We start from the raw sequence: 23332 nt of genomic DNA, 5'->3' as shown, positions 1-23332 counted from the left end.
CCACAAGCAATTTGGGGTTCAGCGTCTTGTTGAGGACACTTGGACATTTTGCGTCGGAGGTGGGGATTGAACCGGCGACCTTGGATCTCTACCTTGGCGATTACAATGGAGCCCTATGGCTCACTGAATATGTCGTGCTATCTTAAAGGCCAAGTGTGTAAAATTCATCAGTTCTTGATAGATCACTTCAGTGATATTCAGTGAACCCCTATATCAACGGCGCCGCTCAGGAGGCCGCAGGGGGTCGCAGGGGGCCAGACTAGAACAATGTGCATATTGCCGTGCGCAACGTGATAACCACTACACTACGGAAACTGTTGAAAGCATATTCATGGCTTATAAAAACGAACTGTACTGCCACACCTATTCACTTAGGCATCAAACATCACACAGTACAAACCAGAATCCCCCCAGTCCCCTGATGACTAGCCAATGGCTAGTGGGGGCCATGACCTCTCCACAGCAGCCTCCCATAACAACAGGGGTGTTGTTATGCCCGGCAAGAAACGGAGTGCCTAAAACCACCCTAGCTGTTCTAAAATCACTGGAACATCCATCGCTAGATGAACGAACAAATTAGTTTCTTTGTGAACTTGTCCTTTTCACCAACTATTAACACAACAATATCAATAGTGGCTTCATGTAGCTAGTTAGAGATATGCCCCACAAATCACTTCAGATGTGCAGAAAGTGTTGAAATATTGTAGCAAGGGTCATCCTAGAATGCTAGCACAAAACGATTGCAATGTAGCACTATCAGATGAGCTTGTGCTGCTACTCCACTCTAGATGCTAACAATGCTGCCACATTAGCTACACAAGGATGGAAAGCTAGGTAGTAATGCATTGGATTGAATGCAGTATCTTTCAACCGCTTCCAGCCAATCAGAATCGAGGACCGGAACTACCTGTTGTATAATGACTCTTTTATCAGGTTATCTATCAACAACACACACAGATCTCAGTGCGAGTGTGAATGAGAGCATTGAGACAAACAATCAGAACTTAGACAGATTAGGGTAGGAGAGCATGTGACTGCAGGAGGGGAACATTTGGTGACATTTGTCCATAGCCGTTTGAGTTGGTTTATTAGTCAAATCTACAGGACACGGGAATGATGTACAATGGAAAAATTAAAGCAATGTTTCCACCCGGTTTCGAACCGGGGACCTTTCGCGTGTTAGGCGAACGTGATAACCACTACACTACGGAAACTGCCTACTTGGAAGACAATGGGCCCCCTCCCACACTGCCAGCCAAACCCAACACCCCCAGCCCCCACCCCAACAGGGGCCATGACCTCTCCACAGCAGCCCTCACCACAACAGGGGCCATGACCTCTCCACAGCAGCCCCCCCCCAAACGGCAACACAGCCGATCTCCATCCAGGAGGAGGATGTAAAGTTCCACCCCCCCCCCACACTGCAAAACAGCCTTTCTCCACCCTCGATAAGGTTGTACAAAACTTCGTACGTACACCCTGCACACACAGTTTTCAAACGTCATGTGTCCTGCCCCTGCTTGTCAAGAGAACAGAGTTACGCGCGCACCGCCTGGGACAGTATGGAGAGAGAGAGAAAGGTCTGCAGCAGAGAACGTGCTTGAGAAACAGTTGAGAGTTCAGTCTTTTTTTTCCTTGCAGCAGTGCTATTTGCATTTGGAGCAATTTCAAATGAGTTATCAAGTGTGGCCAGAAACATGTCTCACCATTACTAAACAATGAGTAGTGTGAATTGAATCTAGGAGGCAACAGTCTAAAGCACCACACCACACATAATTTTGCCTTGGCCGGGAATCGAACCCGGGTCAACTGCTTGGAAGGCAGCTATGCTCACCACTATACCACCAACGCACTAGTACGTAGGACTTCATATCGTAAAGGGCCAGGTTAATAGTGATTTCAGAACAGCTAGCATGAATGATATTGTCAAATCTACAAGAATGATGTACAATGGAAAAGTTCAAGCAATGTTTCCGCCCGGTCTCGAACCGGGGACCTTTCGCGTGTGAGGCGAACGTGATAACCACTACACTACGGAAACTGTTGAAAGCATATTCATGGCTTATAAAAACAAACTGTACTGCCACACCTATTCACTTAGGCATCAAACATCACACAGTACAAACCAGAATCCCCCCAGTCCCCTGATGACTAGCCAATGGCTAGTGGGGGCCATGACCTCTCCACAGCAGCCTCCCATAACAACAGGGGTGTTGTTATGCCCGGCAAGAAACGGAGTGCCTAAAACCACCCTAGCTGTTCTAAAATCACTGGAACATCCATCGCTAGATGAACGAACAAATTAGTTTCTTTGTGAACTTGTCCTTTTCACCAACTATTAACACAACAATATCAATAGTGGCTTCATGTAGCTAGTTAGAGATATGCCCCACAAATCACTTCAGATGTGCAGAAAGTGTTGAAATATTGTAGCAAGGGTCATCCTAGAATGCTAGCACAAAACGATTGCAATGTAGCACTATCAGATGAGCTTGTGCTGCTACTGCACTCTAGATGCTAACAATGCTGCCACATTAGCTACACAAGGATGGAAAGCTAGGTAGTAATGCATTGGATTGAATGCAGTATCTTTCAACCGCTTCCAGCCAATCAGAATCGAGGACCGGAACTACCTGTTGTATAATGACTCTTTTATCAGGTTATCTATCAACAACACACACAGATCTCAGTGCGAGTGTGAATGAGAGCATTGAGACAAACAATCAGAACTTAGACAGATTAGGGTAGGAGAGCATGTGACTGCAGGAGGGGAACATTTGGTGACATTTGTCCATAGCCGTTTGAGTTGGTTTATTAGTCAAATCTACAGGACACGGGAATGATGTACAATGGAAAAATTAAAGCAATGTTTCCACCCGGTTTCGAACCGGGGACCTTTCGCGTGTTAGGCGAACGTGATAACCACTACACTACGGAAACTGCCTACTTGGATGACAATGGGTCACCCCCCCCACTGCCAGCCAAACCCAACACCCCAGCCCCCACCCCAACAGGGGCCATGACCTCTCCACAGCAGCCCTCACCCCAACAGGGGCCATGACCTCTCCACAGCAGCCCCCCCCCCAAACGGCAACACAGCCGATCTCCATCCAGGAGGAGGATGTAAAGTTCCACCCCCCCCCACACTGCAAAACAGCCTTTCTCCACCCTCGATAAGGTTGTACAAAACTTCGTACGTACACCCTGCACACACAGTTTTCAAACGTCATGTGTCCTGCCCCTGCTTGTCAAGAGAACAGAGTTACGCGCGCACCGCCTGGGACAGTATGGAGAGAGAGAGAAAGGTCTGCAGCAGAGAACGTGCTTGAGAAACAGTTGAGAGTTCAGTCTTTTTTTTCCTTGCAGCAGTGCTATTTGCATTTGGAGCAATTTCAAATGAGTTATCAAGTGTGGCCAGAAACATGTCTCACCATTACTAAACAATGAGTAGTGTGAATTGAATCTAGGAGGCAACAGTCTAAAGCACCACACCACACATAATCTTGCCTTTTGCGTTGGCCGGGAATCGAACCCTGGTCAACTGCTTGGAAGGCAGCTATGCTCACCACTATACCACCAACGCACTAGTACGTAGGACTTCATATCGTAAAGGGCCAGGTTAATAGTGATTTCAGAACAGCTAGCATGAATGATATTGTCAAATCTACAAGAATGATGTACAATGGAAAAGTTCAAGCAATGTTTCCGCCCGGTCTCGAACCGGGGACCTTTCGCGTGTGAGGCGAACGTGATAACCACTACACTACAGAAACTGTTGAAAGCATATTCATGGCTTATAAAAACGAACTGTACTGCCACACCTATTCACTTAGGCATCAAACATCACACAGTACAAACCAGAATCCCCCCAGTCCCCTGATGACTAGCCAATGGCTAGTGGGGGCCATGACCTCTCCACAGCAGCCTCCCATAACAACAGGGGTGTTGTTATGCCCGGCAAGAAACGGAGTGCCTAAAACCACCCTAGCTGTTCTAAAATCACTGGAACATCCATCGCTAGATGAACGAACAAATTAGTTTCTTTGTGAACTTGTCCTTTTCACCAACTATTAACACAACAATATCAATAGTGGCTTCATGTAGCTAGTTAGAGATATGCCCCACAAATCACTTCAGATGTGCAGAAAGTGTTGAAATATTGTAGCAAGGGTCATCCTAGAATGCTAGCACAAAACGATTGCAATGTAGCACTATCAGATGAGCTTGTGCTGCTACTGCACTCTAGATGCTAACAATGCTGCCACATTAGCTACACAAGGATGGAAAGCTAGGTAGTAATGCATTGGATTGAATGCAGTATCTTTCAACCGCTTCCAGCCAATCAGAATCGAGGACCGGAACTACCTGTTGTATAATGACTCTTTTATCAGGTTATCTATCAACAACACACACAGATCTCAGTGCAAGTGTGAATGAGAGCATTGAGACAAACAATCAGAACTTAGACAGATTAGGGTAGGAGAGCATGTGACTGCAGGAGGGGAACATTTGGTGACATTTGTCCATAGCCGTTTGAGTTGGTTTATTAGTCAAATCTACAGGACACGGGAATGATGTACAATGGAAAAGTTCAAGCAATGTTTCCGCCCGGTCTCGAACCGGGACCTTTCGCGTGTGAGGCGAACGTGATAACCACTACACTACGGAAACTGTTGAAAGCATATTCATGGCTTATAAAAACGAACTGTACTGCCACACCTATTCACTTAGGCATCAAACATCACACAGTACAAACCAGAATCCCCCCAGTCCCCTGATGACTAGCCAATGGCTAATGGGGGCCTTGACCTCTCCACAGCAGCCTCCCATAACAACAGGGGTGTTGTTATGCCCGGCAAGAAACGGAGTGCCTAAAACCACCCTAGCTGTTCTAAAATCACTGGAACATCCATCGCTAGATGAACGAACAAATTAGTTTCTTTGTGAACTTGTCCTTTTCACCAACTATTAACACAACAATATCAATAGTGGCTTCATGTAGCTAGTTAGAGATATGCCCCACAAATCACTTCAGATGTGCAGAAAGTGTTGAAATATTGTAGCAAGGGTCATCCTAGAATGCTAGCACAAAACGATTGCAATGTAGCACTATCAGATGAGCTTGTGCTGCTACTGCACTCTAGATGCTAACAATGCTGCCACATTAGCTACACAAGGATGGAAAGCTAGGTAGTAATGCATTGGATTGAATGCAGTATCTTTCAACCGCTTCCAGCCAATCAGAATCGAGGACCGGAACTACCTGTTGTATAATGACTCTTTTATCAGGTTATCTATCAACAACACACACAGATCTCAGTGCGAGTGTGAATGAGAGCATTGAGACAAACAATCAGAACTTAGACAGATTAGGGTAGGAGAGCATGTGACTGCAGGAGGGGAACATTTGGTGACATTTGTCCATAGCCGTTTGAGTTGGTTTATTAGTCAAATCTACAGGACACGGGAATGATGTACAATGGAAAAATTAAAGCAATGTTTCCGCCCGGTTTCAAACCGGGGACCTTTCGCGTGTTAGGCGAACGTGATAACCACTACACTACGGAAACTGCCTACATGGATGACAATGGGTCACCCCCCCCACTGCCAGCCAAACCCAACACCCCCAGCCCCCACCCCAACAGGGGCCATGACCTCTCCACAGCAGCCCTCACCCCAACAGGGGCCATGACCTCTCCACAGCAGCCCCCCCCCCAAACGGCAACACAGCCGATCTCCATCCAGGAGGAGGATGTAAAGTTCCACCCCCCCCCACACTGCAAAACAGCCTTTCTCCACCCTCGATAAGGTTGTACAAAACTTCGTACGTACACCCTGCACACACAGTTTTCAAACGTCATGTGTCCTGCCCCTGCTTGTCAAGAGAACAGAGTTACACGCGCACCGCCTGGGACAGTATGGAGAGAGAGAGAAAGGTCTGCAGCAGAGAACGTGCTTGAGAAACAGTTGAGAGTTCAGTCTTTTTTTTCCTTGCAGCAGTGCTATTTGCATTTGGAGCAATTTCAAATGAGTTATCAAGTGTGGCCAGAAACATGTCTCACCATTACTAAACAATGAGTAGTGTGAATTGAATCTAGGAGGCAACAGTCTAAAGCACCACACCACACATAATTTTGCCTTTTGCGTTTGCCGGGAATCGAACCCGGGTCAACTGCTTGGAAGGCAGCTATGCTCACCACTATACCACCAACGCACTAGTACGTAGGACTTCATATCGTAAAGGGCCAGGTTAATAGTGATTTCAGAACAGCTAGCATGAATGATATTGTCAAATCTACAAGAATGATGTACAATGGAAAAGTTCAAGCAATGTTTCCGCCCGGTCTCGAACCGGGGACCTTTCGCGTGTGAGGCGAACGTGATAACCACTACACTACGGAAACTGTTGAAAGCATATTCATGGCTTATAAAAACGAACTGTACTGCCACACCTATTCACTTAGGCATCAAACATCACACAGTACAAACCAGAATCCCCCCAGTCCCCTGATGACTAGCCAATGGCTAGTGGGGGCCATGACCTCTCCACAGCAGCCTCCCATAACAACAGGGGTGTTGTTATGCCCGGCAAGAAACGGAGTGCCTAAAACCACCCTAGCTGTTCTAAAATCACTGGAACATCCATCGCTAGATGAACGAACAAATTAGTTTCTTTGTGAACTTGTCCTTTTCACCAACTATTAACACAACAATATCAATAGTGGCTTCATGTAGCTAGTTAGAGATATGCCCCACAAATCACTTCAGATGTGCAGAAAGTGTTGAAATATTGTAGCAAGGGTCATCCTAGAATGCTAGCACAAAACGATTGCAATGTAGCACTATCAGATGAGCTTGTGCTGCTACTGCACTCTAGATGCTAACAATGCTGCCACATTAGCTACACAAGGATGGAAAGCTAGGTAGTAATGCATTGGATTGAATGCAGTATCTTTCAACCGCTTCCAGCCAATCAGAATCGAGGACCGGAACTACCTGTTGTATAATGACTCTTTTATCAGGTTATCTATCAACAACACACACAGATCTCAGTGCGAGTGTGAATGAGAGCATTGAGACAAACAATCAGAACTTAGACAGATTAGGGTAGGAGAGCATGTGACTGCAGGAGGGGAACATTTGGTGACATTTGTCCATAGCCGTTTGAGTTGGTTTATTAGTCAAATCTACAGGACACGGGAATGATGTACAATGGAAAAATTAAAGCAATGTTTCCACCCGGTTTCGAAACGGGGACCTTTCGCGTGTTAGGCGAACGTGATAACCACTACACTACGGAAACTGCCTACTTGGATGACAATGGGTCACCCCCCCCCACTGCCAGCCAAACCCAACACCCCAGCCCCCACCCCAACAGGGGCCATGACCTCTCCACAGCAGCCCTCACCCCAACAGGGGCCATGACCTCTCCACAGCAGCCCCCCCCCCAAACGGCAACACAGCCGATCTCCATCCAGGAGGAGGATGTAAAGTTCCACCCCCCCCCACACTGCAAAACAGCCTTTCTCCACCCTCGATAAGGTTGTACAAAACTTCGTACGTACACCCTGCACACACAGTTTTCAAACGTCATGTGTCCTGCCCCTGCTTGTCAAGAGAACAGAGTTACGCGCGCACCGCCTGGGACAGTATGGAGAGAGAGAGAAAGGTCTGCAGCAGAGAACGTGCTTGAGAAACAGTTGAGAGTTCAGTCTTTTTTTTCCTTGCAGCAGTGCTATTTGCATTTGGAGCAATTTCAAATGAGTTATCAAGTGTGGCCAGAAACATGTCTCACCATTACTAAACAATGAGTAGTGTGAATTGAATCTAGGAGGCAACAGTCTAAAGCACCACACCACACATAATCTTGCCTTTTGCGTTGGCCGGGAATCGAACCCGGGTCAACTGCTTGGAAGGCAGCTATGCTCACCACTATACCACCAACGCACTAGTACGTAGGACTTCATATCGTAAAGGGCCAGGTTAATAGTGATTTCAGAACAGCTAGCATGAATGATATTGTCAAATCTACAAGAATGATGTACAATGGAAAAGTTCAAGCAATGTTTCCGCCCGGTCTCGAACCGGGGACCTTTCGCGTGTGAGGCGAACGTGATAACCACTACACTACGGAAACTGTTGAAAGCATATTCATGGCTTATAAAAACGAACTGTACTGCCACACCTATTCACTTAGGCATCAAACATCACACAGTACAAACCAGAATCCCCCCAGTCCCCTGATGACTAGCCAATGGCTAGTGGGGGCCTTGACCTCTCCACAGCAGCCTCCCATAACAACAGGGGTGTTGTTATGCCCGGCAAGAAACGGAGTGCCTAAAACCACCCTAGCTGTTCTAAAATCACTGGAACATCCATCGCTAGATGAACGAACAAATTAGTTTCTTTGTGAACTTGTCCTTTTCACCAACTATTAACACAACAATATCAATAGTGGCTTCATGTAGCTAGTTAGAGATATGCCCCACAAATCACTTCAGATGTGCAGAAAGTGTTGAAATATTGTAGCAAGGGTCATCCTAGAATGCTAGCACAAAACGATTGCAATGTAGCACTATCAGATGAGCTTGTGCTGCTACTGCACTCTAGATGCTAACAATGCTGCCACATTAGCTACACAAGGATGGAAAGCTAGGTAGTAATGCATTGGATTGAATGCAGTATCTTTCAACCGCTTCCAGCCAATCAGAATCGAGGACCGGAACTACCTGTTGTATAATGACTCTTTTATCAGGTTATCTATCAACAACACACACAGATCTCAGTGCGAGTGTGAATGAGAGCATTGAGACAAACAATCAGAACTTAGACAGATTAGGGTAGGAGAGCATGTGACTGCAGGAGGGGAACATTTGGTGACATTTGTCCATAGCCGTTTGAGTTGGTTTATTAGTCAAATCTACAGGACACGGGAATGATGTACAATGGAAAAATTAAAGCAATGTTTCCACCCGGGGACCTTTCGCGTGTTAGGCGAACGTGATAACCACTACACTACGGAAACTGCCTACTTGGAAGACAATGGGCCCCCCCCCACACTGCCAGCCAAACCCAACACCCCCAGCCCCCACCCCAACAGGGGCCATGACCTCTCCACAGCAGCCCTCACCCCAACAGGGGCCATGACCTCTCCACAGCAGCCCCCCCCCCAAACGGCAACACAGCCGATCTCCATCCAGGAGGAGGATGTAAAGTTCCACCCCCCCCCACACTGCAAAACAGCCTTTCTCCACCCTCGATAAGGTTGTACAAAACTTCGTACGTACACCCTGCACACACAGTTTTCAAACGTCATGTGTCCTGCCCCTGCTTGTCAAGAGAACAGAGTTACGCGCGCACCGCCTGGGACAGTATGGAGAGAGAGAGAAAGGTCTGCAGCAGAGAACGTGCTTGAGAAACAGTTGAGAGTTCAGTCTTTTTTTTCCTTGCAGCAGTGCTATTTGCATTTGGAGCAATTTCAAATGAGTTATCAAGTGTGGCCAGAAACATGTCTCACCATTACTAAACAATGAGTAGTGTGAATTGAATCTAGGAGGCAACAGTCTAAAGCACCACACCACACATAATCTTGCGTTGGCCGGGAATCGAACCCGGGTCAACTGCTTGGAAGGCAGCTATGCTCACCACTATACCACCAACGCACTAGTACGTAGGACTTCATATCGTAAAGGGCCAGGTTAATAGTGATTTCAGAACAGCTAGCATGAATGATATTGTCAAATCTACAAGAATGATGTACAATGGAAAAGTTCAAGCAATGTTTCCGCCCGGTCTCGAACCGGGGACCTTTCGCGTGTGAGGCGAACGTGATAACCACTACACTACGGAAACTGTTGAAAGCATATTCATGGCTTATAAAAACGAACTGTACTGCCACACCTATTCACTTAGGCATCAAACATCACACAGTACAAACCAGAATCCCCCCAGTCCCCTGATGACTAGCCAATGGCTAGTGGGGGCCATGACCTCTCCACAGCAGCCTCCCATAACAACAGGGGTGTTGTTATGCCCGGCAAGAAACGGAGTGCCTAAAACCACCCTAGCTGTTCTAAAATCACTGGAACATCCATCGCTAGATGAACGAACAAATTAGTTTCTTTGTGAACTTGTCCTTTTCACCAACTATTAACACAACAATATCAATAGTGGCTTCATGTAGCTAGTTAGAGATATGCCCCACAAATCACTTCAGATGTGCAGAAAGTGTTGAAATATTGTAGCAAGGGTCATCCTAGAATGCTAGCACAAAACGATTGCAATGTAGCACTATCAGATGAGCTTGTGCTGCTACTGCACTCTAGATGCTAACAATGCTGCCACATTAGCTACACAAGGATGGAAAGCTAGGTAGTAATGCATTGGATTGAATGCAGTATCTTTCAACCGCTTCCAGCCAATCAGAATCGAGGACCGGAACTACCTGTTGTATAATGACTCTTTTATCAGGTTATCTATCAACAACACACACAGATCTCAGTGCGAGTGTGAATGAGAGCATTGAGACAAACAATCAGAACTTAGACAGATTAGGGTAGGAGAGCATGTGACTGCAGGAGGGGAACATTTGGTGACATGGTAGGAGAGCATGTGACTGCAGGAGGGGAACATTTGGTGACATTTGTCCATAGCCGTTTGAGTTGGTTTATTAGTCAAATCTACAGGACACGGGAATGATGTACAATGGAAAAGTTCAAGCAATGTTTCCGCCCGGTCTCGAACCGGGGACCTTTCGCGAGACCGGGGACCTTTCGCGTGTGAGGCGAACGTGATAACCACTACACTACGGAAACTGTTGAAAGCATATTCATGGCTTATAAAAACGAACTGTACTGCCACACCTATTCACTTAGGCATCAAACATCACACAGTACAAACCAGAATCCCCCCAGTCCCCTGATGACTAGCCAATGGCTAGTGGGGGCCTTGACCTCTCCACAGCAGCCTCCCATAACAACAGGGGTGTTGTTATGCCCGGCAAGAAACGGAGTGCCTAAAACCACCCTAGCTGTTCTAAAATCACTGGAACATCCATCGCTAGATGAACGAACAAATTAGTTTCTTTGTGAACTTGTCCTTTTCACCAACTATTAACACAACAATATCAATAGTGGCTTCATGTAGCTAGTTAGAGATATGCCCCACAAATCACTTCAGATGTGCAGAAAGTGTTGAAATATTGTAGCAAGGGTCATCCTAGAATGCTAGCACAAAACGATTGCAATGTAGCACTATCAGATGAGCTTGTGCTGCTACTGCACTCTAGATGCTAACAATGCTGCCACATTAGCTACACAAGGATGGAAAGCTAGGTAGTAATGCATTGGATTGAATGCAGTATCTTTCAACCGCTTCCAGCCAATCAGAATCGAGGACCGGAACTACCTGTTGTATAATGACTCTTTTATCAGGTTATCTATCAACAACACACACAGATCTCAGTGCGAGTGTGAATGAGAGCATTGAGACAAACAATCAGAACTTAGACAGATTAGGGTAGGAGAGCATGTGACTGCAGGAGGGGAACATTTGGTGACATTTGTCCATAGCCGTTTGAGTTGGTTTATTAGTCAAATCTACAGGACACGGGAATGATGTACAATGGAAAAATTAAAGCAATGTTTCCACCCGGGGACCTTTCGCGTGTTAGGCGAACGTGATAACCACTACACTACGGAAACTGCCTACTTGGAAGACAATGGGCCCCCCCCCACACTGCCAGCCAAACCCAACACCCCCAGCCCCCACCCCAACAGGGGCCATGACCTCTCCACAGCAGCCCTCACCCCAACAGGGGCCATGACCTCTCCACAGCAGCCCCCCCCCCAAACGGCAACACAGCCGATCTCCATCCAGGAGGAGGATGTAAAGTTCCACCCCCCCCCACACTGCAAAACAGCCTTTCTCCACCCTCGATAAGGTTGTACAAAACTTCGTACGTACACCCTGCACACACAGTTTTCAAACGTCATGTGTCCTGCCCCTGCTTGTCAAGAGAACAGAGTTACGCGCGCACCGCCTGGGACAGTATGGAGAGAGAGAGAAAGGTCTGCAGCAGAGAACGTGCTTGAGAAACAGTTGAGAGTTCAGTCTTTTTTTTCCTTGCAGCAGTGCTATTTGCATTTGGAGCAATTTCAAATGAGTTATCAAGTGTGGCCAGAAACATGTCTCACCATTACTAAACAATGAGTAGTGTGAATTGAATCTAGGAGGCAACAGTCTAAAGCACCACACCACACATAATCTTGCGTTGGCCGGGAATCGAACCCGGGTCAACTGCTTGGAAGGCAGCTATGCTCACCACTATACCACCAACGCACTAGTACGTAGGACTTCATATCGTAAAGGGCCAGGTTAATAGTGATTTCAGAACAGCTAGCATGAATGATATTGTCAAATCTACAAGAATGATGTACAATGGAAAAGTTCAAGCAATGTTTCCGCCCGGTCTCGAACCGGGGACCTTTCGCGTGTGAGGCGAACGTGATAACCACTACACTACGGAAACTGTTGAAAGCATATTCATGGCTTATAAAAACGAACTGTACTGCCACACCTATTCACTTAGGCATCAAACATCACACAGTACAAACCAGAATCCCCCCAGTCCCCTGATGACTAGCCAATGGCTAGTGGGGGCCATGACCTCTCCACAGCAGCCTCCCATAACAACAGGGGTGTTGTTATGCCCGGCAAGAAACGGAGTGCCTAAAACCACCCTAGCTGTTCTAAAATCACTGGAACATCCATCGCTAGATGAACGAACAAATTAGTTTCTTTGTGAACTTGTCCTTTTCACCAACTATTAACACAACAATATCAATAGTGGCTTCATGTAGCTAGTTAGAGATATGCCCCACAAATCACTTCAGATGTGCAGAAAGTGTTGAAATATTGTAGCAAGGGTCATCCTAGAATGCTAGCACAAAACGATTGCAATGTAGCACTATCAGATGAGCTTGTGCTGCTACTGCACTCTAGATGCTAACAATGCTGCCACATTAGCTACACAAGGATGGAAAGCTAGGTAGTAATGCATTGGATTGAATGCAGTATCTTTCAACCGCTTCCAGCCAATCAGAATCGAGGACCGGAACTACCTGTTGTATAATGACTCTTTTATCAGGTTATCTATCAACAACACACACAGATCTCAGTGCGAGTGTGAATGAGAGCATTGAGACAAACAATCAGAACTTAGACAGATTAGGGTAGGAGAGCATGTGACTGCAGGAGGGGAACATTTGGTGACATGGTAGGAGAGCATGTGACTGCAGGAGGGGAACATTTGGTGACATTTGTCCATAGCCGTTTGAGTTGGTTTATTAGTCAAATCTACAGGACACGGGAATGATGTACAATGGAAAAGTTCAAGCAATGTTTCCGCCCGGTCTCGAACCGGGGACCTTTCGCGTGTGAGGCGAACGTGATAACCACTACACTACGGAAACTGTTGAAAGCATATTCATGGCTTATAAAAACGAACTGTACTGCCACACCTATTCACTTAGGCATCAAACATCACACAGTACAAACCAGAATCCCCCCAGTCCCCTGATGACTAGCCAATGGCTAGTGGGGGCCTTGACCTCTCCACAGCAGCCTCCCATAACAACAGGGGTGTTGTTATGCCCGGCAAGAAACGGAGTGCCTAAAACCACCCTAGCTGTTCTAAAATCACTGGAACATCCATCGCTAGATGAACGAACAAATTAGTTTCTTTGTGAACTTGTCCTTTTCACCAACTATTAACACAACAATATCAATAGTGGCTTCATGTAGCTAGTTAGAGATATGCCCCACAAATCACTTCAGATGTGCAGAAAGTGTTGAAATATTGTAGCAAGGGTCATCCTAGAATGCTAGCACAAAACGATTGCAATGTAGCACTATCAGATGAGCTTGTGCTGCTACTGCACTCTAGATGCTAACAATGCTGCCACATTAGCTACACAAGGATGGAAAGCTAGGTAGTAATGCATTGGATTGAATGCAGTATCTTTCAACCGCTTCCAGCCAATCAGAATCGAGGACCGGAACTACCTGTTGTATAATGACTATTTTATCAGGTTATCTATCAACAACACACACAGATCTCAGTGCGAGTGTGAATGAGAGCATTGAGACAAACAATCAGAACTTAGACAGATTAGGGTAGGAGAGCATGTGACTGCAGGAGGGGAACATTTGGTGACATTTGTCCATAGCCGTTTGAGTTGGTTTATTAGTCAAATCTACAGGACACGGGAATGATGTACAATGGAAAAATTAAAGCAATGTTTCCGCCCGGTTTCGAACCGGGGACCTTTCGCGTGTTAGGCGAACGTGATAACCACTACACTACGGAAACTGCCTACTTGGATGACAATGGGTCACCCCCCCCACTGCCAGCCAAACCCAACACCCCCAGCCCCCACCCCAACAGGGGCCATGACCTCTCCACAGCAGCCCTCACCCCAACAGGGGCCATGACCTCTCCACAGCAGCCCCCCCCCAAACGGCAACACAGCCGATCTCCATCCAGGAGGAGGATGTAAAGTTCCACCCCCCCCCCCCACACTGCAAAACAGCCTTTCTCCACCCTCGATAAGGTTGTACAAAACTTCGTACGTACACCCTGCACACACAGTTTTCAAACGTCATGTGTCCTGCCCCTGCTTGTCAAGAGAACAGAGTTACGCGCGCACCGCCTGGGACAGTATGGAGAGAGAGAGAAAGGTCTGCAGCAGAGAACGTGCTTGAGAAACAGTTGAGAGTTCAGTCTTTTTTTTCCTTGCAGCAGTGCTATTTGCATTTGGAGCAATTTCAAATGAGTTATCAAGTGTGGCCAGAAACATGTCTCACCATTACTAAACAATGAGTAGTGTGAATTGAATCTAGGAGGCAACAGTCTAAAGCACCACACCACACATAATTTTGCCTTTTGCGGGAATCGAACCCAGGTCAACTGCTTGGAAGGCAGCTATGCTCACCACTATACCACCAAGGCACTAGTACGTAGGACATCATATCGTAAAGGGCCAGGTTAATAGTGATTTCAGAACAGCTAGCATGAATGATATTGTCAAATCTACAAGAATGATGTACAATGGAAAAGTTCAAGCAATGTTTCCGCCCGGTCTCGAACCGGGGACCTTTCGCGTGTGAGGCGAACGTGATAACCACTACACTACGGAAACTGTTGAAAGCATATTCATGGCTTATAAAAACGAACTGTACTGCCACACCTATTCACTTAGGCATCAAACATCACACAGTACAAACCAGAATCCCCCCAGTCCCCTGATGACTAGCCAATGGCTAGTGGGGGCCATGACCTCTCCACAGCAGCCTCCCATAACAACAGGGGTGTTGTTATGCCCGGCAAGAAACGGAGTGCCTAAAACCACCCTAGCTGTTCTAAAATCACTGGAACATCCATCGCTAGATGAACGAACAAATTAGTTTCTTTGTGAACTTGTCCTTTTCACCAACTATTAACACAACAATATCAATAGTGGCTTCATGTAGCTAGTTAGAGATATGCCCCACAAATCACTTCAGATGTGCAGAAAGTGTTGAAATATTGTAGCAAGGGTCATCCTAGAATGCTAGCACAAAACGATTGCAATGTAGCACTATCAGATGAGCTTGTGCTGCTACTGCACTCTAGATGCTAACAATGCTGCCACATTAGCTACACAAGGATGGAAAGCTAGGTAGTAATGCATTGGATTGAATGCAGTATCTTTCAACCGCTTCCAGCCAATCAGAATCGAGGACCGGAACTACCTGTTGTATAATGACTCTTTTATCAGGTTATCTATCAACAACACACACAGATCTCAGTGCGAGTGTGAATGAGAGCATTGAGACAAACAATCAGAACTTAGACAGATTAGGGTAGGAGAGCATGTGACTGCAGGAGGGGAACATTTGGTGACATTTGTCCATAGCCGTTTGAGTTGGTTTATTAGTCAAATCTACAGGACACGGGAATGATGTACAATGGAAAAATTAAAGCAATGTTTCCACCCGGGGACCTTTCGCGTGTTAGGCGAACGTGATAACCACTACACTACGGAAACTGCCTACTTGGATGACAATGGGTCACCCCCCCCACTGCCAGCCAAACCCAACACCCCCAGCCCCCACCCCAACAGGGGCCATGACCTCTCCACAGCAGCCCTCACCCCAACAGGGGCCATGACCTCTCCACAGCAGCCCCCCCCCCAAACGGCAACACAGCCGATCTCCATCCAGGAGGAGGATGTAAAGTTCCACCCCCCCCCACACTGCAAAACAGCCTTTCTCCACCCTCGATAAGGTTGTACAAAACTTCGTACGTACACCCTGCACACACAGTTTTCAAACGTCATGTGTCCTGCCCCTGCTTGTCAAGAGAACAGAGTTACGCGCGCACCGCCTGGGACAGTATGGAGAGAGAGAGAAAGGTCTGCAGCAGAGAACGTGCTTGAGAAACAGTTGAGAGTTCAGTCTTTTTTTTCCTTGCAGCAGTGCTATTTGCATTTGGAGCAATTTCAAATGAGTTATCAAGTGTGGCCAGAAACATGTCTCACCATTACTAAACAATGAGTAGTGTGAATTGAATCTAGGAGGCAACAGTCTAAAGCACCACACCACACATAATTTTGCGTTGGCCGGGAATCGAACCCGGGTCAACTGCTTGGAAGGCAGCTATGCTCACCACTATACCACCAACGCACTAGTACGTAGGACTTCATATCGTAAAGGGCCAGGTTAATAGTGATTTCAGAACAGCTAGCATGAATGATATTGTCAAATCTACAAGAATGATGTACAATGGAAAAGTTCAAGCAATGTTTCCGCCCGGTCTCGAACCGGGGACCTTTCGCGTGTGAGGCGAACGTGATAACCACTACACTACGGAAACTGTTGAAAGCATATTCATGGCTTATAAAAACGAACTGTACTGCCACACCTATTCACTTAGGCATCAAACATCACACAGTACAAACCAGAATCCCCCCAGTCCCCTGATGACTAGCCAATGGCTAGTGGGGGCCATGACCTCTCCACAGCAGCCTCCCATTACAACAGGGGTGTTGTTATGCCCGGCAAGAAACGGAGTGCCTAAAACCACCCTAGCTGTTCTAAAATCACTGGAACATCCATCGCTAGATGAACGAACAAATTAGTTTCTTTGTGAACTTGTCCTTTTCACCAACTATTAACACAACAATATCAATAGTGGCTTCATGTAGCTAGTTAGAGATATGCCCCACAAATCACTTCAGATGTGCAGAAAGTGTTGAAATATTGTAGCAAGGGTCATCCTAGAATGCTAGCACAAAACGATTGCAATGTAGCACTATCAGATGAGCTTGTGCTGCTACTGCACTCTAGATGCTAACAATGCTGCCACATTAGCTACACAAGGATGGAAAGCTAGGTAGTAATGCATTGGATTGAATGCAGTATCTTTCAACCGCTTCCAGCCAATCAGAATCGAGGACCGGAACTACCTGTTGTATAATGACTCTTTTATCAGGTTATCTATCAACAACACACACAGATCTCAGTGCGAGTGTGAATGAGAGCATTGAGACAAACAATCAGAACTTAGACAGATTAGGGTAGGAGAGCATGTGACTGCAGGAGGGGAACATTTGGTGACATTTGTCCATAGCCGTTTGAGTTGGTTTATTAGTCAAATCTACAGGACACGGGAATGATGTACAATGGAAAAATTAAAGCAATGTTTCCACCCGGGGACCTTTCGCGTGTTAGGCGAACGTGATAACCACTACACTACGGAAACTGCCTACTTGGATGACAATGGGTCACCCCCCCCACTGCCAGCCAAACCCAACACCCCCAGCCCCCACCCCAACAGGGGCCATGACCTCTCCACAGCAGCCCTCACCCCAACAGGGGCCATGACCTCTCCACAGCAGCCCCCCCCCCCAAACGGCAACACAGCCGATCTCCATCCAGGAGGAGGATGTAAAGTTCCACCCCCCCCCACACTGCAAAACAGCCTTTCTCCACCCTCGATAAGGTTGTACAAAACTTCGTACGTACACCCTGCACACACAGTTTTCAAACGTCATGTGTCCTGCCCCTGCTTGTCAAGAGAACAGAGTTACGCGCGCACCGCCTGGGACAGTATGGAGAGAGAGAGAAAGGTCTGCAGCAGAGAACGTGCTTGAGAAACAGTTGAGAGTTCAGTCTTTTTTTTCCTTGCAGCAGTGCTATTTGCATTTGGAGCAATTTCAAATGAGTTATCAAGTGTGGCCAGAAACATGTCTCACCATTACTAAACAATGAGTAGTGTGAATTGAATCTAGGAGGCAACAGTCTAAAGCACCACACCACACATAATTTTGCCTTTTGCGTTGGCCGGGAATCGAACCCGGGTCAACTGCTTGGAAGGCAGCTATGCTCACCACTATACCACCAACGCACTTGTACGTAGGACTTCATATCGTAAAGGGCCAGGTTAATAGTGATTTCAGAACAGCTAGCATGAATGATATTGTCAAATCTACAAGAATGATGTACAATGGAAAAGTTCAAGCAATGTTTCCGCCCGGTCTCGAACCGGGGACCTTTCGCGTGTGAGGCGAACGTGATAACCACTACACTACGGAAACTGTTGAAAGCATATTCATGGCTTATAAAAACGAACTGTACTGCCACACCTATTCACTTAGGCATCAAACATCACACAGTACAAACCAGAATCCCCCCAGTCCCCTGATGACTAGCCAATGGCTAGTGGGGGCCATGACCTCTCCACAGCAGCCTCCCATTACAACAGGGGTGTTGTTATGCCCGGCAAGAAACGGAGTGCCTAAAACCACCCTAGCTGTTCTAAAATCACTGGAACATCCATCGCTAGATGAACGAACAAATTAGTTTCTTTGTGAACTTGTCCTTTTCACCAACTATTAACACAACAATATCAATAGTGGCTTCATGTAGCTAGTTAGAGATATGCCCCACAAATCACTTCAGATGTGCAGAAAGTGTTGAAATATTGTAGCAAGGGTCATCCTAGAATGCTAGCACAAAACGATTGCAATGTAGCACTATCAGATGAGCTTGTGCTGCTACTGCACTCTAGATGCTAACAATGCTGCCACATTAGCTACACAAGGATGGAAAGCTAGGTAGTAATGCATTGGATTGAATGCAGTATCTTTCAACCGCTTCCAGCCAATCAGAATCGAGGACCGGAACTACCTGTTGTATAATGACTCTTTTATCAGGTTATCTATCAACAACACACACAGATCTCAGTGCGAGTGTGAATGAGAGCATTGAGACAAACAATCAGAACTTAGACAGATTAGGGTAGGAGAGCATGTGACTGCAGGAGGGGAACATTTGGTGACATTTGTCCATAGCCGTTTGAGTTGGTTTATTAGTCAAATCTACAGGACACGGGAATGATGTACAATGGAAAAATTAAAGCAATGTTTCCACCCGGGGACCTTTCGCGTGTTAGGCGAACGTGATAACCACTACACTACGGAAACTGCCTACTTGGATGACAATGGGTCACCCCCCCCACTGCCAGCCAAACCCAACACCCCCAGCCCCCACCCCAACAGGGGCCATGACCTCTCCACAGCAGCCCTCACCCCAACAGGGGCCATGACCTCTCCACAGCAGCCCCCCCCCCAAACGGCAACACAGCCGATCTCCATCCAGGAGGAGGATGTAAAGTTCCACCCCCCCCCCACACTGCAAAACAGCCTTTCTCCACCCTCGATAAGGTTGTACAAAACTTCGTACGTACACCCTGCACACACAGTTTTCAAACGTCATGTGTCCTGCCCCTGCTTGTCAAGAGAACAGAGTTACGCGCGCACCGCCTGGGACAGTATGGAGAGAGAGAGAAAGGTCTGCAGCAGAGAACGTGCTTGAGAAACAGTTGAGAGTTCAGTCTTTTTTTTCCTTGCAGCAGTGCTATTTGCATTTGGAGCAATTTCAAATGAGTTATCAAGTGTTGCCAGAAACATGTCTCACCATTACTAAACAATGAGTAGTGTGAATTGAATCTAGGAGGCAACAGTCTAAAGCACCACACCACACATAATTTTGCCTTTTGCGTTGGCCGGGAATCGAACCCGGGTCAACTGCTTGGAAGGCAGCTATGCTCACCACTATACCACCAACGCACTAGTACGTAGGACTTCATATCGTAAAGGGCCAGGTTAATAGTGATTTCAGAACAGCTAGCATGAATGATATTGTCAAATCTACAAGAATGATGTACAATGGAAAAGTTCAAGCAATGTTTCCGCCCGGTCTCGAACCGGGGACCTTTCGCGTGTGAGGCGAACGTGATAACCACTACACTACGAAAACTGTTGAAACATATTCATGGCTTATAAAAACGAACTGTACTGCCACACCTATTCACTTAGGCATCAAACATCACACAGTACAAACCAGAATCCCCCCAGTCCCCTGATGACTAGCCAATGGCTAGTGGGGGCCATGACCTCTCCACAGCAGCCTCCCATAACAACAGGGGTGTTGTTATGCCCGGCAAGAAACGGAGTGCCTAAAACCACCCTAGCTGTTCTAAAATCACTGGAACATCCATCGCTAGATGAACGAACAAATTAGTTTCTTTGTGAACTTGTCCTTTTCACCAACTATTAACACAACAATATCAATAGTGGCTTCATGTAGCTAGTTAGAGATATGCCCCACAAATCACTTCAGATGTGCAGAAAGTGTTGAAATATTGTAGCAAGGGTCATCCTAGAATGCTAGCACAAAACGATTGCAATGTAGCACTATCAGATGAGCTTGTGCTGCTACTGCACTCTAGATGCTAACAATGCTGCCACATTAGCTACACAAGGATGGAAAGCTAGGTAGTAATGCATTGGATTTAATGCAGTATCTTTCAACCGCTTCCAGCCAATCAGAATCGAGGACCGGAACTACCTGTTGTATAATGACTCTTTTATCAGGTTATCTATCAACAACACACACAGATCTCAGTGCGAGTGTGAATGAGAGCATTGAGACAAACAATCAGAACTTAGACAGATTAGGGTAGGAGAGCATGTGACTGCAGGAGGGGAACATTTGGTGACATTTGTCCATAGCCGTTTGAGTTGGTTTATTAGTCAAATCTACAGGACACGGGAATGATGTACAATGGAAAAGTTCAAGCAATGTTTCCACCCGGGGACCTTTCGCGTGTTAGGCGAACGTGATAACCACTACACTACGGAAACTGCCTACTTGGATGACAATGGGTCACCCCCCCCACTGCCAGCCAAACCCAACACCCCCAGCCCCCACCCCAACAGGGGCCATGACCTCTCCACAGCAGCCCTCACCCCAACAGGGGCCATGACCTCTCCACAGCAGCCCCCCCCCCAAACGGCAACACAGCCGATCTCCATCCAGGAGGAGGATGTAAAGTTCCACCCCCCCCCACACTGCAAAACAGCCTTTCTCCACCCTCGATAAGGTTGTACAAAACTTTGTACGTACACCCTGCACACACAGTTTTCAAACGTCATGTGTCCTGCCCCTGCTTGTCAAGAGAACAGAGTTACGCGCGCACCGCCTGGGACAGTATGGAGAGAGAGAGAAAGGTCTGCAGCAGAGAACGTGCTTGAGAAACAGTTGAGAGTTCAGTCTTTTTTTTCCTTGCAGCAGTGCTATTTGCATTTGGAGCAATTTCAAATGAGTTATCAAGTGTGGCCAGAAACATGTCTCACCATTACTAAACAATGAGTAGTGTGAATTGAATCTAGGAGGCAACAGTCTAAAGCACCACACCACACATAATTTTGCCTTGGCCGGGAATCGAACCCGGGTCAACTGCTTGGAAGGCAGCTATGCTCACCACTATACCACCAACGCACTAGTACGTAGAACTTCATATCGTAAAGGGCCAGGTTAATAGTGATTTCAGAACAGCTAGCATGAATGATATTGTCAAATCTACAAGAATGATGTACAATGGAAAAGTTCAAGCAATGTTTCCGCCCGGTCTCGAACCGGGGACCTTTCGCGTGTGAGGCGAACGTGATAACCACTACACTACGGAAACTGTTGAAAGCATATTCATGGCTTATAAAAACGAACTGTACTGCCACACCTATTCACTTAGGCATCAAACATCACACAGTACAAACCAGAATCCCCCCAGTCCCCTGATGACTAGCCAATGGCTAGTGGGGGCCTTGACCTCTCCACAGCAGCCTCCCACAACAACAGGGGTGTTGTTATGCCCGGCAAGAAACGGAGTGCCTAAAACCACCCTAGCTGTTCTAAAATCACTGGAACATCCATCGCTAGATGAACGAACAAATTAGTTTCTTTGTGAACTTGTCCTTTTCACCAACTATTAACACAACAATATCAATAGTGGCTTCATGTAGCTAGTTAGAGATATGCCCCACAAATCACTTCAGATGTGCAGAAAGTGTTGAAATATTGTAGCAAGGGTCATCCTAGAATGCTAGCACAAAACGATTGCAATGTAGCACTATCAGATGAGCTTATGCTGCTACTGCACTCTAGATGCTAACAATGCTGCCACATTAGCTACACAAGGATGGAAAGCTAGGTAGTAATGCATTGGATTTAATGCAGTATCTTTCAACCGCTTCCAGCCAATCAGAATCGAGGACCGGAACTACCTGTTGTATAATGACTCTTTTATCAGGTTATCTATCAACAACACACACAGATCTCAGTGCGAGTGTGAATGAGAGCATTGAGACAAACAATCAGAACTTAGACAGATTAGGGTAGGAGAGCATGTGACTGCAGGAGGGGAACATTTGGTGACATTTGTCCATAGCCGTTTGAGTTGGTTTATTAGTCAAATCTACAGGACACGGGAATGATGTACAATGGAAAAATTAAAGCAATGTTTCCACCCGGGGACCTTTCGCGTGTTAGGCGAACGTGATAACCACTACACTACGGAAACTGCCTACTTGGATGACAATGGGTCACCCCCCCACTGCCAGCCAAACCCAACACCCCCAGCCCCCACCCCAACAGGGGCCATGACCTCTCCACAGCAGCCCTCACCCCAACAGGGGCCATGACCTCTCCACAGCAGCCCCCCCCCCAAACGGCAACACAGCCGATCTCCATCCAGGAGGAGGATGTAAAGTTCCACCCCCCCCCACACTGCAAAACAGCCTTTCTCCACCCTCGATAAGGTTGTACAAAACTTCGTACGTACACCCTGCACACACAGTTTTCAAACGTCATGTGTCCTGCCCCTGCTTGTCAAGAGAACAGAGTTACGCGCGCACCGCCTGGGACAGTATGGAGAGAGAGAGAAAGGTCT

Source organism: Borostomias antarcticus, assembly GCF_949987555.1.
Source record: "Borostomias antarcticus genome assembly, chromosome: 3".
In the NCBI taxonomy this organism is placed as follows: Eukaryota; Metazoa; Chordata; class Actinopteri; order Stomiiformes; family Stomiidae; genus Borostomias; species Borostomias antarcticus.
This window is presented reverse-complemented; position numbering follows the sequence as displayed.